Raw genomic sequence first — 6,562 nt, forward strand, 5'->3', positions numbered from 1 at the left:
AATGCAATTTCAAAATTTCATCTTTCGACAGCTCCATTGTTATGAACTGAATTATGTTCCCCTCAAAATTCCTATGTTGAAGCCTAACCCTCAGTGTGACTGTATTTGGAGACAGGGCCTTTAAGGAGGTAATTAAGGTAAATGAGGTCATGAGGCTGAGACCCTAATTCAGTAGCCCACAGGACCAGTGTCCTTATAAGAAGAGGAAAATAGACCAGAGATCGCTGTCTCTCCTCAGGCACACCCAGAGGAAAAGGCAAGTGAGTACACAGTGAGAAGGCAACTGTCCTCAAGCCAGAAGGAGAGCCCTCACCAGAAACCAACCCTGAGGGCACCTTGATCTTGAACTTCTCCCCTCTAGAACTGTGAAAAAATTAATTTATATTGTTTAAGCCATCTAGTCTGTGGAATTTCGTTGTGGCAGTCCTAGCAGATGAGTACTCATTTTCCACATTTTATTAATTTTACAATGATTCTTCTTTTTAGAATCAACTGTTATAAAAACTTAGGTGCAAGAGCAAATGCAAATGGAAAAAAAAAAGACTGAGTGTATTGGTTTGTTCTAAGATTCGGCTTGCACTAATGTACAGCATGCTGGATTGAGGATTGCCGCCCCACCATGTATACTGAGTTAGCTGTGATTTATAGTCAGGATGTATATAGTATAGTCAGGCTGAATTCCCCTAATATTTACTAACACCATTCTTTAACTGATTTTCAAACTGGAATAATAGTTTTTTTTACTTATTTGTTCATATAACCAGCTGTCCTCTCAAGAGGAAACATACCTGAATACACTTAAAGCCCTTTTAAAACCAGAAGTATATTCTGTTTGTTTTAGTATCTGCAATACTTTGTCTAACACCTGGCATACAGGAGCTTTCTAATATATATTTGAATAATGAAGTGAGTAAATGAATAAATGATTTTCCAATTAAATCTTCTGGAGACATTTCAATGTTACCTCTTTGAAACAGATTGCAACAGTGCAATGAGGTATGTTGAGTTTCAATAATTTGGTGAAACCACTGTGACATACATTATAGCTCTTGCTATAGATCCTACTATACTCAATGCCTATGCTGAAACAGCCATGACTATAAAAGCCCTGAAAATTAGCTTTCCAAAAACTGGGTAATTTATATATTTCATTCATGTTCAAATAATACATTTTTGTTATTTGATTAATACCGACCTCATGTCAAACAATTCACTTTACCAAACAAAGTCCCTCTCAGTCAAGTTGCCCTGTTCCCCCCAAAAGATTTATAGGATTCTAGTGGTTCCTGACATAAATATCAGTTCTAAGGTCTTCTCTCTCTTTCTCTCTGTCTCTGTCTTTCTGTCTCTCCCTTCATTTTACACAGAAAACTCTCAAGATGTTGTCAAAGGGAACAGTTAAGTTTCATGTAGCCAGAGCAGTATTGCTATTTAACTGCAAATTATTTTAGTACTATGGCATCAACATGAATCAGACTCCCTTTTCTTTTTATTATGTTATTGTAATATACAGTTAAACTTTTCATTTTTTCTTTGCTCCAGTGGAATAAATGCTTAGGCTTCTGTAGGGCTTCCCTCCATACTATTAAGATGTACTCTTTCTGGTTTTATTTCAAAATGAGAGATATGGTCTTCAATCCTTGACAAGGGAGAAGTTGACTGTAGGATTGGAGGGTGTTAAATGTTTTTGTCTATCTGGAATCTCTTTCTCTGAATACTGAATGTTGCAGATGTAGAATACTTCCATCATCATTGAAAGTTTCATTGGGCAGCTCTGTTTTAGAGCTTTGATTTCCTAGAGAAGATATCCTTGAATGAATGTTATTGTAGATAATATTAATTTTCATGGTATTCCTTGCCCCTCCATTGTATGTCTCTTGATGTAGTACCCTGCATATAGTGATACTCCTTACAAGAGGATTATATATACCTTTGCTCCATAACCAGCAAGTTTGGCCATATGACTTGCTTTGCCCAATGAACTATGAACATAAGCAATGTGTGTAACGTCTAACAGGAAACTTTAATAGCCAGTGTGTACTTCACCATGAGGTCTTTTCCTTCAGTCATTAGCCAAGCAGTGTTTGAAAATGGGGCTGCTTCTGGGTCCTTGAGTGAAGGTTACATGGAGCAGAGCTGAACACATTCATAATCCATGTATAATGTGGAGGGAAAATAACCTTTTAATGTCTCAACTGACTATTTTTAGTATCATTTATTATTATACCCACTTGACTTAAGCTGACTGATAGGAATATGGACTCTTCTTTCAATACTTTAAAGATGAAACCAGGGATACCAAGTGATTTTCATCAGTGATATTCTGTGTAGGACAGGGCTGGAAGCCATTGTAACAGGAACAGACCATACAGACGATGCAGTTGACAACAGGTTCACATATTATACAAAGAACAAAAGTTTTGCGCCTGGGTGAATTGGTTAAGACATGTGACAGGACAAGAGCTGATATTTTTGGAGTTTATTCTATTATCAAGTGCCCAAAACTTAAGTGATTTTTATCCCTAGGGTGTGAATAGCCCTCAGATGAAGAGCCCTCTGTGTCAAAAGACGTGCTTTCTGCAGTCAAGTGACTCTTTTCATTTATTGTAATAGCCTCTCTGGTGTCTGCATAGGGGAGGTTTTCCTTTTATTCTAGAGTATTTTTTTCCATTTCAATACTATCTTTACACTTTGCAGTTAGATCAGTGGAGTAATAATAAATATGAGTCACAGTTAGGAGTTGAGGAGTTGGAGATAAAATAGGCAATAAGTTAACAACTTGCCCAGCCTAAGGAAGAGATGTAGGAGGAAAAGGAAGCTCAGGTTCTCAACTTGATAATTTATTTTACTATTTTACTTTTATCCTCGGATTCTTTTTTTTTTTTTTTTAGCCTTCTGTAAATTTTATATTTTTAATTTTTAAATTAATTTTTATTGGAATTAGTTGATTTAAAATGTTGTGTTACTTTCAGGTGTACAGCAAAGTGAATCAGTTATACATATACATATATCCACTCTTTTTTACATTCTATTCCCATATAGGTCATTACAGAGTATTGAGTAGAGTTCCCTGTGCTATACAGTAGGTTCTTATTAGTTATCGATTTTATGTATAGTAGTGTGAATATGTCAGTTCCAATCTCACAATTTATTCCTCCCCCCCTTTCCCCCTTGGTAACCATAAGTCTGTTTTCTACATCTGTGACTCTATTTCTCTTTTGTAAATAGGTTCATTTGTACCATTTTTTTAGATTCCACATATAAGTGATATATGATATTTGTCTTTCTCTGTCTGACTTACTTCACTCAGTGTGACAATCTCTAGGTCCATCCATGTCGCTGCAAACACCATTATTTTGTTCTTTTTTATGGCTGAGAAATATTTCATTGTATATATGTAACACGTCTTCTTTATCCATTCATCTGTCGATGGACATTTAGGTTGCTTCCATGTCCTGGCTATTGTAAGTAGTGTTGCAATGAACATTGGGGTGCATGTATTTTTTCAAATTATGGTTTTCTCCAGATATATGCCCAGGAGTAGGATTGCTGGGTCACATGGTAGCTCTATTTTTAGTTTTCTAAGGAACCTCAATACTGTTCTCCATATATGCACCTAAAAACGGAGCCCCAAGTACATGAAGCAAACCCTGACAGAACTGAAGAAAGAAAAAGTGAATTCAACAATAGTAGTTGGAGATTTCAACACTACACTTTCAATAATAGAACATCTAGGCAGAAGACCAACAGGGAAATAGAAGACTTGAACAACACTATAAACAAACTAGACCTAACAGACATCTGTACAACACTCCACACAGCAACAGTAGAATACACATGCTTCTGTGTAAGAGAAGATGAAGTCAGTGGCTCATTCATTCTAATGCATATGAAACTTTATGCAGGCTAGTCCATATCCTAGGCCATAAAAGAAAAAGAAGCCTAAAGAAATTTAAAACATTGTTAAATAAAAGAATTATATAAAGTATTGTCTCTGACCACAGTGAAATTAAATAGAAATCAATAATAGGCACATTTGAGATTTGAACCCAGATGACCTAGTGAGAAAAACACTGCATATGTTATTTTCATGGTCAACAGGCCTAATTCATGTCTAGTGTTGTGCTCTGGGGCCGAACAATATTGATGGAAGAGAAATACCCACTGACATTTGAATACCTCTTCAAGTGTATATTACACATATATTACAGTTTTTGATTGGTTTGACTGATAAGCTCAGATCGTCATAAGGTGTGCATTTAAGACATGGAGAAGAATTTCCTCAGTTTTGGGTTTTCACTAGTTTTAAATGGCTTCTGGCTACTTCTACTTAATGTAGATCATTAGCTGTAAGAGCTGGATGCCAGATACTCTTCTAATAGAGGCAGAAGGTACAAAACTCATTCAAGACAGCTGGTTAGAGTTAGCAAAGTTGTAAGCTAAGGGAAAGAGAGAGAGAGAGGAGAGAGAAAGAGAAATAAAGCTCTTATCATGATTAAAACAGTATTAGAGTAATCATGACTAAAGTAAATTATTTTGGATTAGGGTCGTAAATATAATGGAGTTAAACACCTTTGGAGGTGGGGATTTCCTTTTTTCCCAAAGGAAAGTAATGAGACTCAGTGACTGTCATATTGTGCAGCAGATTTGTTTTATCTACATGAGAGATAACTGAACTGGATTAATCAGTTTACAGCACTTTTCAGTACACTTTTCTCATTATCATTAATGAGAGAGCACACAGAGTTTGAGGGAAGATTTGTTCGTCAGCTTGTACTTCTGGTCTTATCCTCTTGATCCTCTTAATATTACCTTGTACAGTTAAAAGAATTCAAATTAGAGGTAAAGGAAATTGAATTTCTTGAGTGACCTTTTAAATAATGAAGTGTCCCTAAGTTTTGTGGCTCAATCTTTTTAGTCTAAGAAAAATCCCATATCCTCTCTTAGCGTTCATTCATCTGTGATGTTTCCCCAGAATATCATTAAAGTAGATTTTCACTGGTTTCTCCAAACTAAAGAATCCAATTCCACCTTGTCATATTTCTTGGCACACTGAAGCCAAGTAATTAAGTAATGTCTTTCAAGTTTGTGAAGTAAACATTTCTCCTTCCTCTCCTACATTCTTGATGCTATTAAAAATTATATAAAATAAAATTTCACTTTAAGATAGAAATGGGAAATATAGCTAGTAAAGAATAATAGATCTTGAGGCAGTTTATTCATATATTTTTATTGTTTTATTTATAGCACATGGAATCTGATCCAGCTAACTTTGTCTCTTCATCATTCCCTAGATTTTCCCCCTTTTTTTCATTCCCACTCTGTAAATAATTATGATAGTTAATACTAACTGAATGGCAGTCATGTGTCTGACATTTTTTTACATATTATTTCGAATCATTTCTAGATCCTGCCATTTGTGTAGTATGGTGTCCACCCAACAGATGAAAGAGCAGTGTTTCAGAAATGTCAGCTGTATGTTGGTTCAGGAAGCAAGAACATTCTTCAGTTGCTCAAGAGTCACCTCCATGCTGGGAAATATTGGTATATATGGATAGCGAAGATAGGGTCAAATTTTGTGTGCCTTCAAGCGTCTAGTCTAGAGGAGAGGAGTTTTTTCTTCCAGGCAATAGGTCTTTCAGGTAAACAGTAATGATATCTGATTGGGGTAGGATGATAGTGATAAGATTCAAGTGATGCCTTGGAGAGTTTTGCGCTGCAACAATATGCATATTGGACTCATTTAGGACAAAAAAGAAAGCAGGGAGGCCAGTTAACAGAATAAAGCCAGGAAATAGGTAATGAGAACTTAGATAAGCATGGTGGCAAAGAAAACTTAAAGATACATACAGGGAGGATATTTAGAGAGAAGATTTGGTTATAGAGGAATCAGAAAGAACTTTGAATCAAAAGATACTAAGCTAACACTAGAAAGATTATTTTATCTATTTTATCACTCAGTGATTTAATTTAATTATTTAAAAAGTTCACTGGTTCTTTGTGTTCTCTTCTTATAGATAATCTAGATCCTGCATTTGGTAATTTGTCTGTTTTCTGGTTATTGGATTTTAGCGGGGGCAGAGAAGAGTTGAATCAATATCTATTGAGATAGAATGGTCAAAGGTTCAACTGTTCTTCTTTCTTAATGATTAATTCATTCATCCAACTCTTATGTAGTGTTTCTTTTACACTCTGTATTCTAGATCAGGAACAAATAAACAATTATGAACAACTATAAATGCATGGGATAGCATAATTTATACAGAAGCATGAATTTGTGTAGAAAGAGTGGCATCTGGGGAAGTCTAACCCAGGAGTTAATGGGGAGAAATCAGGGATGCCTTCCTTCAGAAAGTGACTTTGGACACAGAATGGATGAATAGTGACTAAACATTTCAAGAGATGGGGAAAGATTAAGATGTTCAAAGTCACAGAGTTAAGGTCTTACAGGAATTTTGAACTGGCTTGAGTACTTTTGTGCAGCACGTTATGAGATATATGATGAGATACATAAAGATAGTTTTACCCCAGACTGAGGAGTTGGAGCTTTATTGTGAGACTC

The sequence above is a fragment of the Balaenoptera musculus genome, chromosome 11 (assembly GCF_009873245.2).
Source record: "Balaenoptera musculus isolate JJ_BM4_2016_0621 chromosome 11, mBalMus1.pri.v3, whole genome shotgun sequence".
NCBI classification, from domain to species: Eukaryota; Metazoa; Chordata; class Mammalia; order Artiodactyla; family Balaenopteridae; genus Balaenoptera; species Balaenoptera musculus.